This window comes from Cnephaeus nilssonii (genome assembly GCF_951640355.1).
Source record: "Cnephaeus nilssonii genome assembly, chromosome: 22".
Classification (NCBI taxonomy): Eukaryota; Metazoa; Chordata; class Mammalia; order Chiroptera; family Vespertilionidae; genus Cnephaeus; species Cnephaeus nilssonii.
Window position 1 is genome coordinate 14,927,900 of NC_137093.1, and position 21,179 is coordinate 14,949,078.

Genomic DNA, 21,179 nt, shown 5'->3' on the forward strand with positions numbered 1-21,179 from the left:
TGAGCTCCCGTCTGTGTCTGCCAGGCCCGATCTCGGGCCAAGGCCTGGATGTCCAACTTCCCGGTCTCACTGGGCTCTCAAGTCTACTGGCCAGAGAGGAGGTGAGTGGAGAGAGGAGCTGTGTGAGGGCCGGGAGTGGAGCCCTCATTGGACATTAGATGTCCCACCATGGCTGCTACGGCAGAGTTAAAAGAATGCGGGCTCTGGAATCCTATTTGCTCCCAGCAGCTTTTTTGATAGGCAGGGCAAATTGGTGGAGGTGGAGCCGGGGACACTAACACTCTCCCATCACCAGCCTTGCAGCCTTGGATCCCTCTTTGTTTGGCAGCACCTGAGGGGTAAGAAGGGTGGGGCTGTGGGATCGAAGCCTTTTCTCCCTTTACAGCCTACTTTTGGGTTCTTCAGTACACTCGTTCCTGTCTGTAGCAGCCTGGTGCTTTGAGTGGCGAGGTGAATTTTACCTGAGTACAGGTGAATTTGGGACATAGTCTTTTCACTGTGGAGCAATTCCCCAAGGCGGGTTCATTTTTATCTTCCTTTGAGTCCCAGATGACCTTCAGTCCTAACCCTGTAGATCGGCCCATGGGCTCCTTCCTCACTGCCACCAACTCCTCCCTCCTCTTTTGTTCTTTTCTGTTTCTTTCCCTCTTTCTCCTCCTCCCTCTGCTTTCCTTTCTTTCTCCTTCTCTGTTGTGCTTGTCAGAGTCCCCGTCCTTGGCCTGGAGGCCCTCTGCCCACCCCAGGTGGCACCTGATTGCGCTTCTGCTCAGCTGACCAGCCCGGCTCCTCTGGCCTTCATAACTCTTCTTGCTGCTCTTACAGACTAGACAAGACAGGAGTAACATCCACCCAAAAAGGGAACCCGGGGCTGCGAACCAGACTGCCTGAGGTACAGCCCAATCCCAGCACTGAGAGCTGGGGCGGGTGGCTCGACTCCTCTGTGCTCAATCTTCCTATCAACAAAGCAGGACACCGAGGCTTTTAGGGCTGCACATGAGGAGTGCACTTCGCATCGCCATTCAGTGCACGTCAGATACTGGATGCTGGCCTCCCATCTCCCACATGGTAACTGAGGCCGGGCCAGAGGGCCCTAATGCCAAGGTATTTGTCTTTCATTGTCACAGTCTTTAGTCACCAGAGGAAATAAAATGAAGGGATGAGCAGAAGGGTTGGAGGCAGGGGAGGGAACAGAGGGGACAAGACCACTTGGTCTCTCCCCTCAACTTAGCCTCCCCACCTGCCCCATCTCACTAAGAGCAGCAACATTCACCAAGGTGCTTTAGCTGAAAACCAGAGATCATCCTTGACTTTGAACTTTCCCTCATATCCACATAGCCCAGTCCCATGTCCTGTCAATTTGAAATGTTACATAAGGTGAGTCTTAGCCCAGAACACGTCTCTCCATTCCCCATGCCTTGCCCTTGGTCCACACCTGTCACCGCTTGCCTGGTCCACTGCAACATGTGCTGCTGGTTTTTGCTTAACCTCTTGCCCTCAGCTCTTCTTTTCATGGAAGCCACAGTCATATTTCATACCTTGAGGATCTTCAGGTGAGGCCATCAGTTTGCCGTCACATATTTGTTGGTGTGCTTTGGAGTTTAGTATCTGACTTGCTTGTTAGACATGCTCCAGGAGGTCAGGGTCATGCTCAGTGTCTGGGCTGGTCATCGTTGCATCCTTAGTGCCCTGGATGAGTACCTGTTGAGCAAGTGAATGAATGGGTGCCCAGGTGGGCACTTGTTTTCCTGCTCCGTCTCCTAAAGGGATGCGCACCGCATGGGCAAGAAGTTTCTCTTTTGTTCACAGATGTCTCCCTGGAGTGTAGAACACTGGCTCACGCAGGGGCTTAGCAAAGCTGCACTGAGCAGGTTAGAGTCACTAAGGTAAAGGGCGTGGCTGGGCTCACTTATTCAGACCACTGGCCTAGACTTAGCTAGGGGTCACCCTCTCTGTGACCTCCTCTCTTCCTGTCTCTTCACTGGCCTCCCAGGCCTTGGTTTCCATGGAAGCTTTCTGAGCTGAGAACTTAGGTTGGGGTTGAGTCAAGATTGCTGCTTGATCATTGTCCTTGCTACCCCCAAGGAAGAAGTGGGTCCTCTTTGCCATGTCCTTGTTAGGTCTGGGAGATGGGGGGAGGGCTGCGGGCACATCTTTTGGTTCCACAAACTCTTGGGAGCTTCTTTGGAGCTCCACCCAGTGCAGCCCAAATCATTCCCAGACAGTGCTTTCTTTCTTGGTGGTAAAAAAGTAGCCCCTCACACACATACATATACATACACAGTTCTGGGGACTCCCAGAAAATAGGAAAAGTGTCCCTAAGGCTTGACCACAGAGGAGAGGGCAAAGCTTCAGAGGGAAGGAGGTCATGCGAGGGACTCCGGTCAGGGCAGCTTGAGAAGGTGGGGGTGCCATGTGACATGCCGTCTCGGTCCCTCCACCTGTGAGGAGGCTGTGGCACCTGTGTGGCTGCCACGCTGAAGCCCATCTGAGAGACTCACTGGGACAGGAGTACCAGGTGTACTGGTTAATAATGCGGATTTTTTTCCATAGATGGAGTTACACATATGTTGATATATGTGCAATTTGATATGTATGCTATTTTGTTGTATTGACAGCAAGCTTCAAAACTTCATATGTCAAAGTTTCTGAAGGTGTTAATCATAAGTATTTTTTACGCTTAAAAATGGCGAATTTTGTGCCAACAAAAGAGCATTTGTGGGAAGTTTTAATTCATTATTTTGAAGAAAAAGTTATCATATACTTCGGGTATATTATGAGCTTCTAAAACCAGGTGAAATCGTTAATACTGATCGCTACCAACAACAAATAATCAATTTGAACCACACTTTGATGGTGAAACGACCAGAATGTGCCAGAAGACACAGCAAAGTAATTTTGCTTCATGATAACACACCATCACACACTTCAAAACCAGTTAAAGACACATTAAAAGATCTTGCCTGGGAAGTATTAACCCACCCGCTGTATTCACCAGCCCTTGCTCCTTCAGATTACCACTTGTTCCGATCGATGGCACACACACTTTCTGAGCAGCACTTCAAAACATATGCAGAAGTAGAAAATTGGGTCTCTGAATGGTCTGCCTCAAAACAAGAAAAGTTCTATTGGGATGGTATCCGCAAATTACCTGAAAGAGGGGGGGAAAATGTGTAGCTAGCGATGGACTTTTGAATAAAGCACTTTTGATGTTTCTCTTGAAATTATCATGTTTTCTTTGATTACAAAAGCCGCATTATTAACTGGTACACCTGGTATGACAGGTGGGGATGGCGACTCTTCATCTTACCCACCAGGAAAGTCCTGATTGAGCCACATCCCTCTCTCCTTGGTTAGGGGCCCAGCTCACACTCCTCCACTGCCTTGGAGGTTTTCTTCCAGAGCCTTCTCTTGGGTCCTCCTGCTCCCTTATAGTTTCTCTCCCACCTGGTAGGCTGTAGGTGTTTCTCCCAGGGACAGGCTGGCTTGGCTTGGCTCGGGGTGGGGAATTGTGTGTTTGTGGGGCAGTGGGCTCAGCCGGGAGGCTGGGGGTCTCAAGCCGCCTTGTGGCTGCTCTGCGGGGTCTGGCGGAACCCCAGCCTCTGGCTGTGACATACAGCCCCCTTCATGAAACCAGACAGAATTAAGCCTTTTGTTTCCTGTTTGCTAGGCCGGCTTAAAGAAAACACAGAGGGTCCGTGCGGCTGGGGCTCCCAACAAGACGGCCTTTGTATTCATTTAATTAATCAGTTAGCTGAGGGGAAGGAGAAGAGGGAAGTTCATGTTATAAATACATGTTTTTCTTTGGCTTTTTCCCCCCAAAGACAGGGCCTGAATGGCATCCCCGGGAGAGCCCCCCATCTCACCCTAGACATGCTGGGGGCCAGGGGCCTGCCAGGCTGCAGCTGCAACCCCCGCTACCCCCCCCCCCCCCCCCCAGCTCAAGAGTGTGGGCCCTGCTTTCTCTGGGGAAATGTTAGATGCTGACAGGAGGTGGGGCAGTGGTGGGGGCGGGGTGTGTGTGTCACAGGCTCTGGACCCCATTCCCCCTCCTTGCATCTCCCTTCAAACCCTGCGCCCTCCATGGACGAGGTAACTGCACTGCCACATGGAGAAATGTCTGTTCCCATCGCGGCCAGTGGCTCTGCAGGTGCATTTGGGGGCAAGTCCTCGCTTAAGTGCCAGGTGGTCTTCATGCTCCCTGCTTACCCCCCCCCCCCACAGGGAGGGGCCCACTGGTACCCAAGTGCCCAGCAGACAAAACTCTCAGCCATGCATTCCTGGGAACAGCAGAGCCCCTCCGTGCCCCTCGTCCCTCCCCTTCAGTTGTGCCTTCTGAAGCACAGGGGCAAAGGAAGTACGGCTCTCGGGGCGCAGGGGAGGGGCTGTAGTTGGGGGGCTTGCGTCTCCCTGGACAGATACCCTCCACCCACTGCCATCTCTGCAGAGCCAGCTGTTGTAAAGCTTCCTTTGAAGATACTACTTAAACTTTATTTTCTTTTTGGAGATGGGCAAATTCACTCACTGTTCTCTCACTGACTCGACTCTGCCAGCTGCCAGGTGTTTTTAGTCTAAAAAACCTTTCGTGAAGAGGTAACATTTGCAACCCCTTAATATACGGCCCTTGCCATGGAGTTTCACTGTGTGAATTTCCCCGATGGCTCTTCATCTCAAGTCCCAACCGAGACACTCTGGTATCTGGTGCCTACGATGCCAGGCCTCCTGGACACTGCCCAGAAAATCTGCAGAGCTAGCCCACAGGTAGAGAGAGGGTCCAGGGCTTGGGCCTCGTGCCTGTATCTAAATATTTAACTTGTCTCACAGGGCATCAGGCCAATACTCAGCTGGGTGCTGCCATCGCAGGTGGTGCAAGGCCCCTGCTTCCTACCCACCTCCCAGCTTCAGTGGGGGCCCTTCGATGAGGGACATGGCAGAGGCCGGAAAGCAGAGCATGTAAAATGTTCCATGGGACCTGGCTGGTGTGGTTCAGTGGTTGAGTGTTGACCTGTGAACCTGGAGGACATGGTTCGATCCGAGGTCAGGGCACATGCCTGGGTTGTGGGCTCGATCCTTGGTGGGGGGCGTGCAGGAGGCAGCCAATTAATGGTTCTCTTTCATTATTGACTAGAGGCCTGGTGCATGAATTCGTGCACTGGGGTGGGGGGGTCCCTCAGCCCAGCCTGTGCCCTCTCGCAGTCCAGGACCCCTCAGCGGATATACCTCTCACAGTCTGGGACCTCTCGCTCCTTACCTGCTTATTGCTCCTTACTGCTCAGCTCGCTGCTCCTTAGTGCTGCTTCGGAGGTGGGAGAGGCTCCCGCCACCGCCACTGTGCTCACCAGCTGTGAGCCCGGCTTCTGGCTGAGCTGCACTCCCCGCTGTGGGAGCGCATTGACCACCAGGGGGCAGCTCCTGCATTGAGCGTTTGCTCCCTGGTGGTCAGTGCACATCATAGCAACTGGTCATTCTGGTCATTCCGCCATATGGTCACTTAGGCTTTTATTATATAGATGTTTCTATCTCTCTCTCCCTCTCCCTTCCTCTCTGAAACCCATAGAAGTATATTTAAAAATGTTTCATGGGGACAGGACTGCAGGGCCTCAGTTTTCTGTCACCCCCACCCCTTCCTCTGCTGGGGACCTTCTTCCTCTCAGCCACTGAGAGAGCTACAGTTTCAGGCCACAAACCCAAATACCCTCACTCTGGAGTTTTGGGAGCACAATCAAGGCTGAGACCTGGATGGGTTGAACTTTTTCTTAGCTCACCATCAAAATGCCAGGAGTCTTGTGTGACCCGGTCAGCGAACTATTCGGTGTAACTTACTGTGCAGCTGACGAGCCTGTGCCTTGTGTGTGCCTGTCCTCTGAGGCAATGAATAAACTCAGGACTCTGGAACTCATGTCCTCTCTGGAGTAATCTGACAGCCCCTGCTTCCCAGCTTCCTTTCCCCAGACCAGTCTGCAGGAAAAGGACCACCCTCTTGGGTTCCTCTGCCCAGCGTGGGCCATAGGTTTAGGGAAAAAGTCCTTGCTGCCCTTTGCTTGGGGCTTCTGGAGAGGTCAGACCCTCCAGAGTAAATCTCATTTCCAACATTGTTTACTTGGTGTACCGGTTAATAATGGCAGATTTTGTAATCAAGGAAAACACGATCATTTCAAGAGAAACATCAAAAGCGCTTTATTCAAAGTAATGTTCATCACTAGCTACACATTTCCCCATCTTTCAGGTAATTTGTGGAACTTTTCTTGTTTTGAGGCAAACCATTCAGAGACCCAATTTTCTACTTCTTCGTATGTTTTGAAGTGCTGCTCAGAAAGTGCATGTGCCATCGATCGGAACAAGTGGTGATCTGAAGGAGCAAGGTCTGGTGAATACGGCAGGTGTGTTAATACTTCCCAGGCAAGATCTTTTAATGTGTCTTTAACTGGTTTTGAAGTGTGTGATGGTGCATCATCATGAAGCAAAATTACTTTGCCGTATCTTCTGGCACATTCTGGTCGTTTCACCATCAAAGCGTGGTTCAAATTGATTATTTATTATCGGTAGCGATCAGTATTAACGATTTCACCTGGTTTTAGGAACTCAATACACCACACCTTCCTGATCCCACCAAACGCAGAGCATTGTCTTCTTTCCGAAGCAATTTGACCTTGCAGTCGATGTTGATGGTTGGCCTGGATCAATCCATGATTTTGTGTGTTTGGGATTCTCAAAATAAATCCTCTTTTCATCGCCAGTCACAATTCGATGCAAAAAAGACTTTCTTTCGTGCCATTGAAGCAACATTTTACTGATGACTTTTCAGTTTTCCATTTGTCTTTCGTTCAGTTGATGTGGCACCCATTTTCCTTCCTTTAAAATTTTTCCCATTGCCTCTAAATGATCAGAAATTGTTTGCTGAGCAACGTTTAATCTTTCTGCAAGTTGTTTTTGAGTTTGACATGCATCTTCATTCAATAATGCTTGTAATTGTTGGTCTTCAAACTTTTTCGCTTGACCTGGGCGTTCTTTGTCTTTCACATCGAAATCATCACTTTTAAAGCGTTTAAACCAGCATTCACAAGTATCTTGAGATGGAGCATGTTCACCATAAGCTTCCCGAAGTATACGATAACTTTTTCTTCAAAATAAAGTAATGAATTAAAACTTCCCACAAATGCTCTTTTTTTTTGGCACAAAATTCAACATTTTTAAGCGTAAAAATATCTATGATGTTAACACCTTCAGAAAATTTGACATATGAAGTTTTGAAGCTTGCTGTCAATACAACAAAATAGCATACATATCAAATTGCATATATATCAACATATGTATAACTCTATCTATTGAAAAAAATCCTCATTATTAACCGGTACACCTCGTAGTCATAGAGATGGTGGAGCTGGAAAGAATCCCACGATCAGCTGGCCTGAGGAGGAAGCCAGACCGACTCCTCTCCACAACAGGAAGTCTGGTTTGAGGTATGATGGTGGGTGGGGTCAGTGGGGTCTAGTTTTGGTCCCCAGGATGCAGCTAGGGTAGCTGTGACTTGGATGTCCAGGGGATGAGGGGCCACTAAAGTGTTTTTCAGAAGTTGATGTGTAAGTGAGTTGCCTGGTCCTCTTGTTAAAATGCAGATTCTAAGCCAGTAGGTCTGAGTGGGACTCAGGTTCCCCACTGACTGGCTCCCAGATGGTGTCAATGCAGCTGGTCTGAGGCCACACTTAGTAGCAAGGGGTGTGTGGTTTATTAGTGTGGTGCTTGCAATGTACAAGGTCGCTGACCTGTGGCGGATGCTTTGTTCCAGTCGTAGGTGACCAACTCATCTTGGTTTTCATAGGAATTCCCCAGTTTAGTCAGTGCAAGTTCCCGGGATGGTTGACTGCTCAATGGCTGATAGATCAGCTGAGGAAGAATTGATGCCACGGGCTTCCATGCCCAGCAGGCCAGGTGGCAGCTTCCTGGCTGAGGGCAGAGTGATGTTTTGGGCTCTTCTACTTTGTGACTCCTGTTTGTGAATCAAGAATTTTAATTCTACATTTGATTGCATCCAAAATGTTTTTTTGTTGTTTTTTTTTGCATAGCCAGCAGGTGACTCTTGTTGGGGGGAGGATGAGCAGAGACTGGGTTTTGTCCCTTTAGGCCCCAACCATTTTGTTGTTCTGAGCAGCCCCTCCTTCAAAGCCAAGGTCTAACCCTCTTCTCTCATTGCATGCCCTGCCCCAACACATGCTCTCCAGCCTGACCTTAGCTTCCCCAGATTGTGTTAAACTAAATCCCCATACATTTATCAAGCACTTAGGATGTACAAGGCATTTCGGAAGACAAAAATGCAAGTGAAACCTAGCTCCTAACTTCCATCTTAAAGACATCTATCCCTTCTAATGGGAGAGGTGATTTGTGAAAAGTAACAATACAAGAGTTAAATAATCATGAAGATTACAATGCAGGCGATGTCACAGGATGTCACAGAATTAATTAATTACTGAATGAGTGGCACAGATGCTGTGTGCTGAGGGAGCTCCAGGAGGAAAGAAATGCTGTGCACTGGGCTGATCGGGAGCGACTGGGGCAGGGCCTTGGTGAGTGTGATGGAGGAAGCTAAGAAGGTGGAGCAAACACCACGGGCCACCTACTGTGTTCCAGGCACTGTAGGTTTTCTGCAGATACAGAGGCAAAGGTGACATAACCCTGCACTTGAGGAGTCTACAATATAGGGGGAAACTCACAAAGAAAACTTCAAGGCTGGGGGCCTGTGGGAGCACCACAGAGGGACACTCAGCTCAGGCTGATGGCTGTCGGGAGATTGGAAGGAACTGTTGCTTGTGACATCTAAGCTGGCTTGAGTAGAAAGTGGTCCAAAATGTGGCCCAATGTGGGCATGAAAGACTTAAGCAGAGTGGTGCCTCCTGCACAGAGGCAGGTGTGCAAGGTCCAGCATGCTGCGCATGTGCATAGAAGCAGTAGAGGATTTTGGAGTGTAAGGCGTGGTCTGGAGAATAGCCAGAGGTGAATGGAGAAGCAGGCACAGCCAGGTCATGTGCCCTCAAAGGAGCATGTTTTCATACGGCCAAGGGGGAGCCCCTGAAGAGACAGAATGAAAATGTGGCTGAGAATAGGCTCTGGAGCCAGGTGTCCTGCTCTTGCATTTACCTATGTGCCCTTGGGTGAATGATAGTCCCTTGGGGCCTCAATTTCCTAATCCATAAAAAGGGATTAAACATAGGACCTCAGTGCACTGTTGTGAGCACTGAGTTAATCAGCATATTCTGAGTTAAAGAGCAGTTCTAGAGCAAAGAGAGTGCTCAATAAATGATAGCATTGTCAGTAGTGAGGGATTTTAGGCTGGCAAGTGCCTTGGACAGATTTGAGCTTTAGGAAGGTCATGTTGGAGGTGCTGCGAAGGCTGGACGACCATGGGTAAGACCGGATGCAGGGAAGCCAGATAGAAACCTAGTGCAGTCCTCTAGGCAAGCCGTGCTGAGGGCTGAACGGAGGCAGCAAGCTGCGGATAGAGTGGAAGGGCCAGGTTGGAGGATTTAGAGAGGGTAAGGGAAAGGAAAGCTCCATGGAGAAGAGGGCATGTGACTGGGCTTGAAGGAGGACTAGGGTTCGAATAGGCAGAGGTGGAAGACAGGCATTCCGACAGATAAATGGGACAGGCAAAGGCGCCAAGTCTCCCAAGTATGGGGCATAGTCAGGGAAGGAGAAATACTCGAACTTACGTGGAGTGTAGGACTGGCACAGAGGGGGATTGTAAATTGGGACTGAAAGTTAGGTTGGAGCCATGGTGCGAAGGCTTCCTTGCCAGGCTTAGAAATCCACACTTGGTTCGAGAGGCCCCAGGAGCCAGTGCAGGCTTTGGACATAAAGAACAAGTGACAGTAATATGTAGGTGGAACAGTGCAGAGAGCTGTGAGTTAGGAGATGGTCCAAGAACAAAAAGTAATAAAGAAAGTAACAAGTGTGTTTGTGGGGAGAGGGGAAAGTGAATGGGGAGATGTACATGGGAGTTGGACCCGTTAGGACTTAAACTGTGCCCTATAAGAATGTGTTGGCCTGGGTTAGTGAGGGGGTGAAGTGAAAGTTGGTGGGGAGGAGGTTGGGAGAAATGAACAGAATTCCAAGATTTCTCCAACGTGGATGGGCGATCAGAAGGGAACTGGTGCTGTAACAGAAACAGTGAAGACAAGCTTGCTCCACACCTAGCACAGCTGTGGCTCGTGGTCCCAAGAAGCATCTGAGGTGTGTAGCGGCTCCGGAGCATTGGGTGCTGGATAAACTGATGGTGTGTTTGCTTCTCGGCCATCTACCGGTCCCCACAAGCTGAGAGAATGCCTCCCTCTCATCATTTTCCTATGGAACAGACTTAATTATGCCCTAACAGGAGACGAAGGAAGGATCAGCACGCAGCAGTTTATTAAGATTGATGACAAGGTCCAAGCCGAGGTAACCCACCCTGCTGGCTTTAAGGATGTAATCAGCATTGACAAGACCAGGGAGAATTTCCGTCTGATCTATGACACCAAGGCCCGCTTTGCTGTTCGTCGGATCGTGCCTGCAGAGGCCAAGTACAGGTTGTGCAAAGTGAGGAGGATCTTTGGGGGCACAAGAGGAATCCTTGATTGGGTGACCCATGATGTTGGCACCATCAGCTACCCGGATCCCCTCAAGGTGAACGACACCATTCAGGTTGACTTGGAGACTGGCAAAATGGCTGATGTTATCAAGTGTGGCACCGGTAATCTTTTGTATGGTGACTGGAGGTGCTAACCTGGGAAGAACTGGCATCTTCACCAACAGAGAGAGACCCTGGAGCACTCAGCCAGCTCAAGAGCAGCATCATGGGAGTTGTGGGGTCAGCAGCCAGGTTAGGGGATGGGAGAGAAAGGGAAGTGAGGACAAGGCAGTTATGAGCACAAATCACTAAAGAGAAAGATAGGAAGGATATAATTTCAGAGGGTTAAGAAAATAATTTCAAGATGAAGTAATTCTTTACATTCATATTATAATTTATAAAATACTTCAAGTCCATTATCTTACCTAATCTTCACAATATTTAAGGAAGTCAGATGGAGGCTGTTAACCAGTGAGTCTCTGAAGGATGCAGGGCCAATCCATGTACTGATGGATGCCCACCTCCGGGCCAGGACTCTCCCTGCACTCTCATGTCTAGGGGCCTGGGGAGACGTTGTGTGTTTGCAGGTCATGGTGGGTAGCCTGAGCCTAGGGGAGGCTGAACATACACGAATACATACTCACAACTGATGGGCACATGGGGACGGAGCCCAGGTGGCATCACCTGGGGGTAAGGAGGGACTCTGCTTTTGAGGTGGGAGGGCAGGAGAGGGAGGCTAGAGATACAGCCTATAGAGGGGACACAGCCAGCTGACACTGAAAAGTCAAAAGACATTTACAAAGCCACACACCCACAGCGCAGGAGTGACCGGGGCTGGGCTGGAGAGGACAAGCAGGCTGCAGCCCCAGAGTTTGGCTACAAGGTGAGGTCAGAGCCACCTTTATTGCGAGTGAAAGAAGGGGCAAAGAACCCTCTCCTGAGGCCCTGAGCATAGAAATCTTGAAGGTGGGGAGCGTGTCCTTTGTACCCTCACACCCCAGCCCTGTGCCTTCTTCACCCACCCTCACCTCTGCTTGGTCTCTGTCAGTGTTCTGGGCAGTTCTCTTGATCCAGCTCTGGCCCCAGGAGACCCGATCAGCCCCCATAAGAACCAAGTTGCTCCAGGGGAGTGTGGCCATCACTGGAGGTGAAGCAAGGTGGCAGTGGTGGTGGTGGGGACTGGGGGTGGTCCATGGACGGGTCTTCCCTCTGGACACAGGAGAATGAAGATGTGCGATAGAGATTCTGCCAGAGCCTGGCCGGAGAACAGAGACCCCTTACAGAGGTGACCTCTCCTTCTGAGGCCATGGCTTTGATCCGGGAGTCTGGGAGGGTCCATCCCGTGGGCCTGATGGTACTTCTTGGCACTTATTGGCAATCCTGAATTCCACGCTTCCATCGGTCCAGCCTCACTGACTGGAACTCCAGGAATCTGCCCTCCTCACTTTCCGGAGGTCATCTAGTCCTGGTGGCTGCAGTCCTTGAGGGATGGAGCCCACGCTGTTCTTGTTCTGAGACCAAAGACTGCATTTGGGGCAAAGGAGGTCACAGCGCCTCACAGCTTCCTGCCTCTCCCCCACACCAGTGTGGCCTCCAACCTGCGTGTCGCAAATCAGGCATAGGCTCTGCGTTGGGGGTCACAGCCTCCGTCACGGACACAGCTGGTGGGGCACGTGGGGATGGGTTCCTTCCCAGGACACCCGTGCTCTTTAGCTCAGGGTCTGGGTGTTCACGTCTCTCGCTGTGGTTGCCTCCCCCTGAGGGTGATCGACTGTCCAGTCCTGGGACTGAGGGGTGTCCTGGGACACAGGACCTCCAGTGGGAAAACCTGGAAGTCTCAGGGAAGCTGGGACGAGGTGGTCACGCTGCCTCACTTCCACTTCTGAAAATGTTCGGAGGTTAGATCTTTAGATTCTTCTACCCGCACAGCCTGCTTTTCCTCTGGGATGATGCCCCATCTTGTAGGCAAAAGGATGAATTCTAAAGCGCGACACCACCGTGTAATGTAGAGGCCCGGGTTGAAACCCCCCTTTGTCACTCCCTGCATGTGCAAGTTTGGGTGAGTGACTTTATATTTCTGAGCCTCGGTCTCATTATCTGGGATAAGGTTGATAACACCAATCTCACAGGCCACAAGGACGAATGAGACGACGTTTGTCAGTCAGGTGCATAGAATGGCCCAGGTGCCTGTAGGAGATGGTACATCTCCCTGTCTCCTCCCTCTCCTTACTTGCATGAGAGTGATACCCATTCGGCCGATGGAGGATGTGAGGCTGAGGAATAGGAATAATTCACTCTGAGTCAAAATGGCAAAATCAAAAATCAGCGACAGACTTGCAGCTCTTGTTTGCCATCTTCCTACTTGGGATTAAACAAGCTGTCTCATCTGCAGTGGCCCCTGGATGAGGGGAAGGGACCTTTTCATTTATTTGTCCACCCATCCATCCACCCATCCACCCATCCATCCATCCATCCATCCATCCATCCATCCATCCACCCACCCACCCACCCATCCATCCATCCATCCATCCATCCGTCCATCCATCCATCCATCCATCCAACTACGCGTACCAACCACATGCGAGGTACTATTCTAGATGCTGGGGATCAGTTGTCAACAAAGTGCATAGACTTCTTGCCTCCATGAAGCTTACATCTTGGTAGGGGAGACACATGACAACACCCAGGTAGTATGATGTGAAGAAGTCATAATCACTCTGAAGGGAAAACAAAGCAGGTTACAGGGTAGAGAGTGGAGGGGCCACGGGCATCATTCTACCGGGGTGGCTAGGGAAGGCCTCTCGGAGGGGTGACATTTGAGCTGAGGCCTGAAAGAATGCAGCTGGGAACTTGTGGCCTGCCATCTCCGCCTCCTGGAGCTCCCAGCTCAGCCCAGCTGCCCCAGGGTGGAGTCAGCTGCGGAGGAGACAGTGAGTCCGGTGTGGCTGCACAGTAGGTGGGAGTGCAGCTGTTTTCATCAGCTGTCCTTCCACAGAGCTGACTGCATTGCTGGTCTGAGCTTTCAGGACGAGGGAGGAACCCAGGCTGGAAAACTAGTGTTGAGGGTCAGATTGCATATGAGAATAATATAAAAAGGCTGCCTTGCTCCACTTGGGGACACTCTACAATTGGGGACAAGTCACAGTGTGTTCAGTTTCCCTTATAGCTCTTTTTCTTTGGCATTGCCTTTTCCTTTAAGAAAAAAAAAAAAAACAACACAGCCCTGTTTGGATTGCATGGTAAATGATTTATGAACATTATTCTTCTCCCTTAGTTTTACCTGTAGGAGCTCCAGCCCTCACAATCCTTTTCATGTTGATTAAGTACATTTGAAAGCAAAAGGAGACTCTGAAATTGCTTCACAATATAGATTAGTGGCTTCCCTGGACCCGGGAGGCATTCCTCATCTTCCCTTTGAAAGAGCTCCTTGCAGCTGGTTAAGCAGCACATCAGCCCAGAAACAGGGAGCCAGTCTGTGTGTGCCGAGGGGGCAGATGGAGAGTGTTCTTTCTGGAGCTGGCGGTTAGGGATTTGAGATCCTGGGATCCCCGGATGAGGAGTGCTCCAGGAGTCATCCTTCCAGTCCAGGTGTGACTTTACCTGGCTTGGCCCTGGCTGGTCAACCCTGGTCAGGAGGATAAGAGCATGTTCTTATAGGACCTGTCCAAGTTCAGCGTTGTCAGGAAACCCCACTGAATAGGGCATGGGAGAGGCATGTCCCAGCCATCTTTGTATACCCCAGTCACATGGGAGGTGTGTGTGCAAAGGAAACACGATCCATGGAGCCAGCAGCCAGCTGAAGATCCTCTTGGCTTGTTCTATAGTTGGGGCAGGACCGGCGGCCTTCCCTAGTTCCTCCCCATCCCTGTTTGCTGCTGTGTGATGGAGATCTTGGGCACATACTCTAGGTAGGTGCCTAATTAAGGTCTAGCCTCAGAGCTCACTTTGACCTGGTCTGAGTCAACCTGGAAGGTAGACTTAAGTAGATTCCGTTCCTACTGCATGTTCAGTGTCTCGAACCCCAGTCTGGCCCAGGGCCCCTTTCCACAGGTCTTCATGTCACAGATGAAGTATGTCCGTTTCCCCTGAACTCTTGGTCTGCTGCAGAAATTGTGACGTCCTCTTTCCACCCTCCTTGCCTCACAGGTGTCCCTGTGAGTGGCAGTCAACTTCCGGTCTTTCAAATTCAGGCTCTGAGGGTTTATTAGAATCCCCCGTCTTCCAAAAGTTATCCCCTCTGGGGCCTCCCTCTGTGTATGAACCCAGGTCTCTCCTCTGGCCCTTCCCAGGTGGATTTCCTTAGTCATGCCTGCTTTGCCGCTTACCTACTGGGTGACTTTGCAAAAGTCCCTTCAGATCACTGGCTCTCCGTTTCCCATTTATTAAATGGGAATAAGACCATTTGAAGAACAAAGGAGACTCCAGTTTTGAAAAATGCTTTGTAATTGTGTTTATTATCTCCTCATGACAAACGTTAAAGTAGACACTTAAAAAAATGTAAACATTTAAAATTCTACTGTCTGGCAACATACATTGTGGGACATGGGTGAGACGGTGAACACAGAGGGAAAGACCCTGCCCATTCATGTGGAAGCCTGAGGAGAAATACTGGTTGTGCTAACCTGGCCTCAGTCCTCCCAGTGGAAGGAGGGACTGAGCTCCTGCCATTGTCTATCCCTCACGCCAACCTTGAGATGGTTTGGCCCCAGCTGAGCAGCTGGTAGAAGTGAGATCCAAGGAGATAAGTGAGTTCCTCAGATCACAACGTCAGCAAGTGATGGGGCTGAGGATCCAACCCAGTTCTGCCTGACCCTGATGTCCCTGCCTGTGATGTGATATGTCAGCACCCACCTCCTGGGCTGCCTTGAGGTCAGCTGGGCCTCCATCATTGGCCTCGACTCACTGCTACCTCCAGATCCTACCCCCCTCAGCTGTTATTCTACCTTCAGCAGTTTACCCCCAGAGCTAAGCATTTACCCCTCTGAGTCTCCTCACTCCCCGCCTCTCCCTCTCTCTAATGCGCACACCGGGCGGGTGCTCATGAAGCACAGATTAACGCGTCAGCCCCTTCTTCCTGGCTAAGAGACGCGAGTGAAATCTCTACATTGTGTGCCTGGGGGGCAGCTGATCCCGAAAGGGTTGTCCATCTAAGCAGATTTTGTCCCCTTCTGAGTTTTGCCTGGGCTGGCCCTGCCTCTGTGCAAGTTGAGTCATGCCTTGGGGTCAGCTTGGGAGATCTGCACCCTGGTGTCCTAGCCCCCAGTTAATTGCAGACAGCCTCTGCCAGCGGGTACAGGTGCAGTGAGGGGTCCTCATCCCTTTGCCATCACTCAGAGACACATGTGCATAGCGCCCCTCCCCAACTCTCTCTCTGTCCCCCTCTCCCCATCTCTCCTCTCTCCACCTTGATGTTGAAGGCTCAGTCCCACTTAAGCTTCTGTCCACTTCCAGAGCCCCCTCTCTCTCCAGAGGGGTTCAAAGGGTCTTTTGAGCGGGAGAGCGGGGAGGTGGGAGAGAGGGAGTGTGTGTGGGTGGAAGTGTGGGTGAGCAGGCATTCCTGGGCCTAGGAGGAGAGATGAAGCTGTGAGCTCCCCAGGGCTCCAAGGGTGTGTGGCTGTGTACCTGGTGACTTTTGAACCAGCTCCAACCAAGAGAAATCTGTGGTGGTAGAGCCTCAGCGAAGGAACTAGACTCCATGAAAACAGACTTGGGTTGGAAGCTGTCTGCTCTTGTTTGGCAGTGTTGCGCGTCCTGGAAGGGGAAGGCCGCGCCTTCCGGAGCGGTTGGGAGGCTCTCAGATGGTCCAAGTATCAGCTTGCTAGTAAGAGACTGTTTTCCCCACCAGGAGGACTGGCTGTGGGATTAGTGCAGTAGTAATTGGTTTTCTAATCAAGGCTGGATGGAAAGAAAAGCTGGGAGCCGTGGGAGAGCTCTGGACCGTGAGTCAGGGCCTTGGCAGACAGCGAGTGTGATACAGCTCCGAGACTCTTGCAGACCTGCCACCTCCAGGCATTGCTTATAAATGGACAGAACTTGCCCGGGGCTCTCAGCCAGGGAAGCAGGGTCTGAGCCAGGATGTAAACTCTATTTTCCACTCCCCGGTAATTCATGAAAGCCCGAGGGTAGAGGTGAAAGGGGCTTGGACCGGCCTATGAAGGTTGGACCACTCTTGGTCTCTCCCTGGCCGGGGCGGTCACACACCCGGCTCAGCTGTTCAGTGTCTGCATCTTGCTTTCCAAAGAAGCTGGGAAGTGGTTAAGAAGGGCCTTTCCAGTGAGTCTTTGCTACTGAATTAAGTTGGTCAACTATGTTGCCTCTTTCTAGATTGACGTATGGACCCCAGGTCCTCACAGGTTTTGGAATGTAGAGAATGAGGCTTTTGCCAGCTGCTGAGATGCTTTTGTGTTAAGTGAGTACAGGGATGCCTTTTTCCTCCCTGGTGTATAGGGAAAGGGTAAGAATTTGTATTGGGTCCAGACCCCATCACGTCTTCTTCTGCCCTGCTCCAGAGAAACCCTCTATGGTGCTGCGTCTGGTGGCGGCAGGAGCCAGGGGGTAGGCAGTGAGGGGCAGAGCTGTGGGTTCGAATCCCTCTGCTCCTGATAAACTAGGTGACGGTGGGCCCCTGGCTCTGACCATAGACAGCGTGAGGTGAGAGGAGAGGGAGAAGGAGAAAGAAGCTCGGAGGCAGTGCTAGTGGGGCTGAGGGGCAGAGAGGTGGCTGGGAACCCAGGGTGCCACCCCTCCTGCAGCCTCCATCCCCTCTTCTTCTCCAGCTGGAGGCCAGGGCTACTGCTGTCATTGTGGCGGGGTAGGTGTGTCCCCCACCGTGCTCTGCCGTCTATAAACTGTGAGAGACATGGATAGAATGGCCTCCCAGAGTTCTCTGCTGACCAGAGAGGCCATGATGGGCTGGAGTGGGAAGTTCTGTCCAGAGCAGCCTGACTGATCAGAGGGGGCACTCCTCCCACCCTCTTCCCTCTGCCAGCCCTTCGGCTCAGTCATGGGCTAGTAACAGAGCTGCTACTGCTGGGGCTGTCGTCAAGGAGCAAGTTGATAGGAGTCTTCCCGGGCTGACCACATGCAGAGTGCACGTGGGACAGGTTTGGGCTTGAAGAACATTCAAGGCATGTGCCAGTTAGAAGCTGAAAGTAGCAGCAAATCCAACCCAAAGTGTATTAAACAGTAAGGAATATATGTTCTTATACATTATGACATTCAAACCAGGACTGCTCTGGGCTCAATGACATCCACAAGCCCCCGGTTCTTTGTCTGTCATCCCCCGGAGATCGGCTCTGCTTGCAGACTAGCTTTCCTCTGGGTCATACAGTGGTGGGCATCGCACCATGTCCAGGTTTAAAATTAGAAACAGTAAAGTGAGTCAGCTGTAAAACTGGGGGGCGGCGGGGGTGGGGGCGGGGGGTAATGGAGGCTGTGACAAATATCCTGTTGTAATTCATATAAAAAATTTAAAAAGCACCTGTAAAACATTTTAAGTCAAGTCAAGAGACAAATGAGAAACTGGAATAAAAAATTGCAACTCACATCACAGGGCTATTTTCCCTAACATACAAAGAGTTCCTAAGAATCAACAACAAAATACAACCCAATAGAAAAAATGTGCAAAGAATCTGAACAGATTATTCATAGAAAATATAAACGGCTCAACATGTAAAAGGATGTTCAGTCTTACACATAATAAGAGAAATGAAAACTATCCTGAGATAGCATTAATCATTCATGTAATAAATGGGCAACATTCAAGAAGTTTGTGACACACTGTATTGACAGGGGCATTTTGGTAATATCAAAATTATAAATAATTTGCCATTTGACTCAGCAATTTCAAAATAGGGAATTGATCTTAAGATATACTTGCACATAAGTGAAATTATATATATGCTAAGTTTATTATTTGCAACACTGTTTGCAATAGCGAGCAACTGGAAATGACCCAAATGTCCTGACAATGGAATACTATGCATTTAAAAAGAGGAATGGGGAACTTCTCTTTGTACTGTTATGGAAAGATCTCTAAAAAATATATTTGGAGTGTCAAAGGAAAAAAAATTCACCAAGGTTCAGAAAAGTGTGCTTAGAAGATAGAAAACAAGACTCTGCATTTGTGTTTGCTTGGATAAGGGGGAGACAGGAATGAGAGGGAGACATTTCAGTGCATATTTTTATACACCGTTTGATTTTGAACCGTGTTACATGTTACCTTTTTCAAAACCAAACCAGAAACACTGAGCAAATCCCATGAAACCTCTGGGAAGACCTGCTGACTTTCCCCCGGGCTGTGAATTGTGGAGTAGGAAAGGGGTGGATTTAAGAAATGCTCTAGAAGTGAACGCCCGCCCCCCCCCCCCCCCCCATTGGGTGAGGGAGAGAGAAAAAGGGCAGAGGCAGAATCAAAGGTGGTTGGCAGACGTGGATAACTGCTCAAAGGGCATGGTCCTGACATGGAACACGGGAGAGGCATGTTGGGGGAAGGAGGAGGCCTGGAGCATCACTTCACCTTGAGAACCTGGTCTCTGCACTTCCCCAGTCACTCAGTCCCGGGACCCTACCTTGTTCTATTTCTCTATCAGTCCAGGGACTTATAGTTTGCTGGTGACAGTCCCTCCGATCAGACCAGTGAGCATAGTCCCTGGGGTGTGAATCCCGAGACAGAGCTGGGTCTGCTGGTGGCTCTGGCAGCAGCCTGAGCGTGGGGTCTCCCAGGGAGCAGAGTAACAGATGTCTGGAGCTCTAGGGACAGGGAGGAGGCCCAGCAAGTGGACACAGCAGCAGAAACCCCACAGTCGCCACTGGGTCAGCGTGTCCCAGAGAAAAGGTGGGTCCTTGTCTTCCATTTCTTATCTCTGTTCTAATTCTCTCTGGCTCACCGTCTGCTGCCAGTGAGGACCCTGGGGCCGTGAGCCCTGTGCCTGTATCTTCTCAGGACTAATGTCTGCCCAGGGGCACCACGGCACTGATGGCTGTAGGAGAGTAGATGGGGCGGGGAACCCAGAGGAGAGGTCCTCGAGGCAAAATGAGTGTGTTTTATGTGACACTCACGTGAGAGACGCAGTGGAATGGGACGTGTTTGTGGTACATGTACCTTTTTCCGGCAACAGCAGTCCGCCCAGCTCTGGGCCCTGCTCCTGGCGCATTGGCAGAGATGGGGCCAGGAAAAAAATGGACTTGGACTTGAGGCTAACAGCAGCTGTGCTTGTCGGAGTTGGAAGCTTTATGAATTGGTGTGTGAAACAGGGCCACACTCTCGGTTTCAATTGTAGCTGGAAAGGATTAGAAGACAATTAATAAATCATTTAGTGCCCCGAGTTTAAGTAACTTATTATTATGGGCTGCATCTCTTTATTACGCTTTACTGAGCAACATTGGCGAATTTCCTTCAAATGTCACACAATTTGTATGCCATTTGTTTCAGAAGATTTTTTAATGCACACATAAATTATTAACCTGAATTTTTCAGGACACAGTGCCAGAATCCCAACCCCTCTCCCACCATCCCTACGAGTCTCTTAAAGACCCCCTGTCCCCAAAACGATGACTGTGCCAGGCCTGCTATCCCAGGGCCTGGGGTGGGCACAAGAGCCACTGGCTGTCTCCTTAGATTGGGCACCTGGGCAGAGACCTAAAGGGGCTGTGAGGAAAACGCTCGTGTTTTGGGATGATTGGCTGGAGGCTGGAGAGGAACAGTTGACCAAAACCCTTCCTTCCAAAGATTTGGTAAAAATAGGTCAGGCTGGCAGGGTGGGCCTGCCCTTACATAAAACCGGGTCCTATTGGCGGGGAGCTGGGATCATTTCAGACACCCTGGGCTCCAAGCTGTGATGTCTTCGATGGGAAGCCTCATCCACAGAGGGGCGACCTCTTTATCTACTTTCTCTATGATGAACTGAAGAATCGTTTCGACATTTCCTGGGCCTGATACTGCGTCGTCCTTTTGTTTGTCTTGGTGGAGAGTTTAACGTTTTGGTAAGATAACATTTTAGTTGACTCCTGAATTATTACAGCCCCTCCCCACAAAGATTCTCATGTGAGTATCCAGGGACTGGGTCAAAGGACAAACTGATCGGCTTGCCCCTCCTTCTTCAGGTGCTTTTCTAACACCTGCACAACACGCACCTACTGGGCACCTAAAGTGATAGGTGCTCCTGGCGTGTGTGCACGCACATATGTGTGTTGTATGTGCGCATGCACACATGTTTACACATGTCTTTTCATGTGCTGTATGTGTGTGCATGTGTTGCCTTCATCTTGCTGTATGCATCATCATACTACCCCGGCTTCCGTAGGAGTCAGTGCCTGGTGAGCGAATGAATGAGCCAACCCGGAAGGAACACAGGCAGCTTCTGAACAAGCTCAAGATGAGTGACAGGAAGAACCCCGCAGCCTGGAAGCATTGAGAAGGGGCTGCACTTGGTATTTTTCCAGACAGCTCAACGTTTACTTCTTGAAGTCCTCCATGGGTGCTTAAATAGTGGACATGCTCCCTGCCTTCCTAAGAGAATAGTCCAGAACCTTCCCTGATGTTTTCTCCTTGGCCTATCCTCCTCAACCTCAGTGTGCCTTCTGG

At 50.4% G+C, this 21,179-nt stretch overlaps 1 protein-coding gene and 1 pseudogene across 4 annotated transcripts in view; both read left to right on the plus strand.

Moving 5' to 3' along the window:
- PKNOX2 (PBX/knotted 1 homeobox 2) overlaps positions 1-21,179 on the plus strand; it is a 280,121-nt gene that overhangs the window by 75,206 nt on the left and 183,736 nt on the right. The window lies entirely within an intron of this gene.
- LOC307094276 (small ribosomal subunit protein eS4-like) overlaps positions 9,362-21,179 on the plus strand; it is a 47,107-nt pseudogene continuing 35,289 nt past the window's right edge. Inside the window, exons 1-2 of the transcript in view lie at positions 9,362-9,396; positions 10,186-10,846. The product of the transcript in view is annotated as a small ribosomal subunit protein eS4-like (transcript). The remainder of the gene's footprint in view (positions 9,397-10,185; positions 10,847-21,179) is intronic.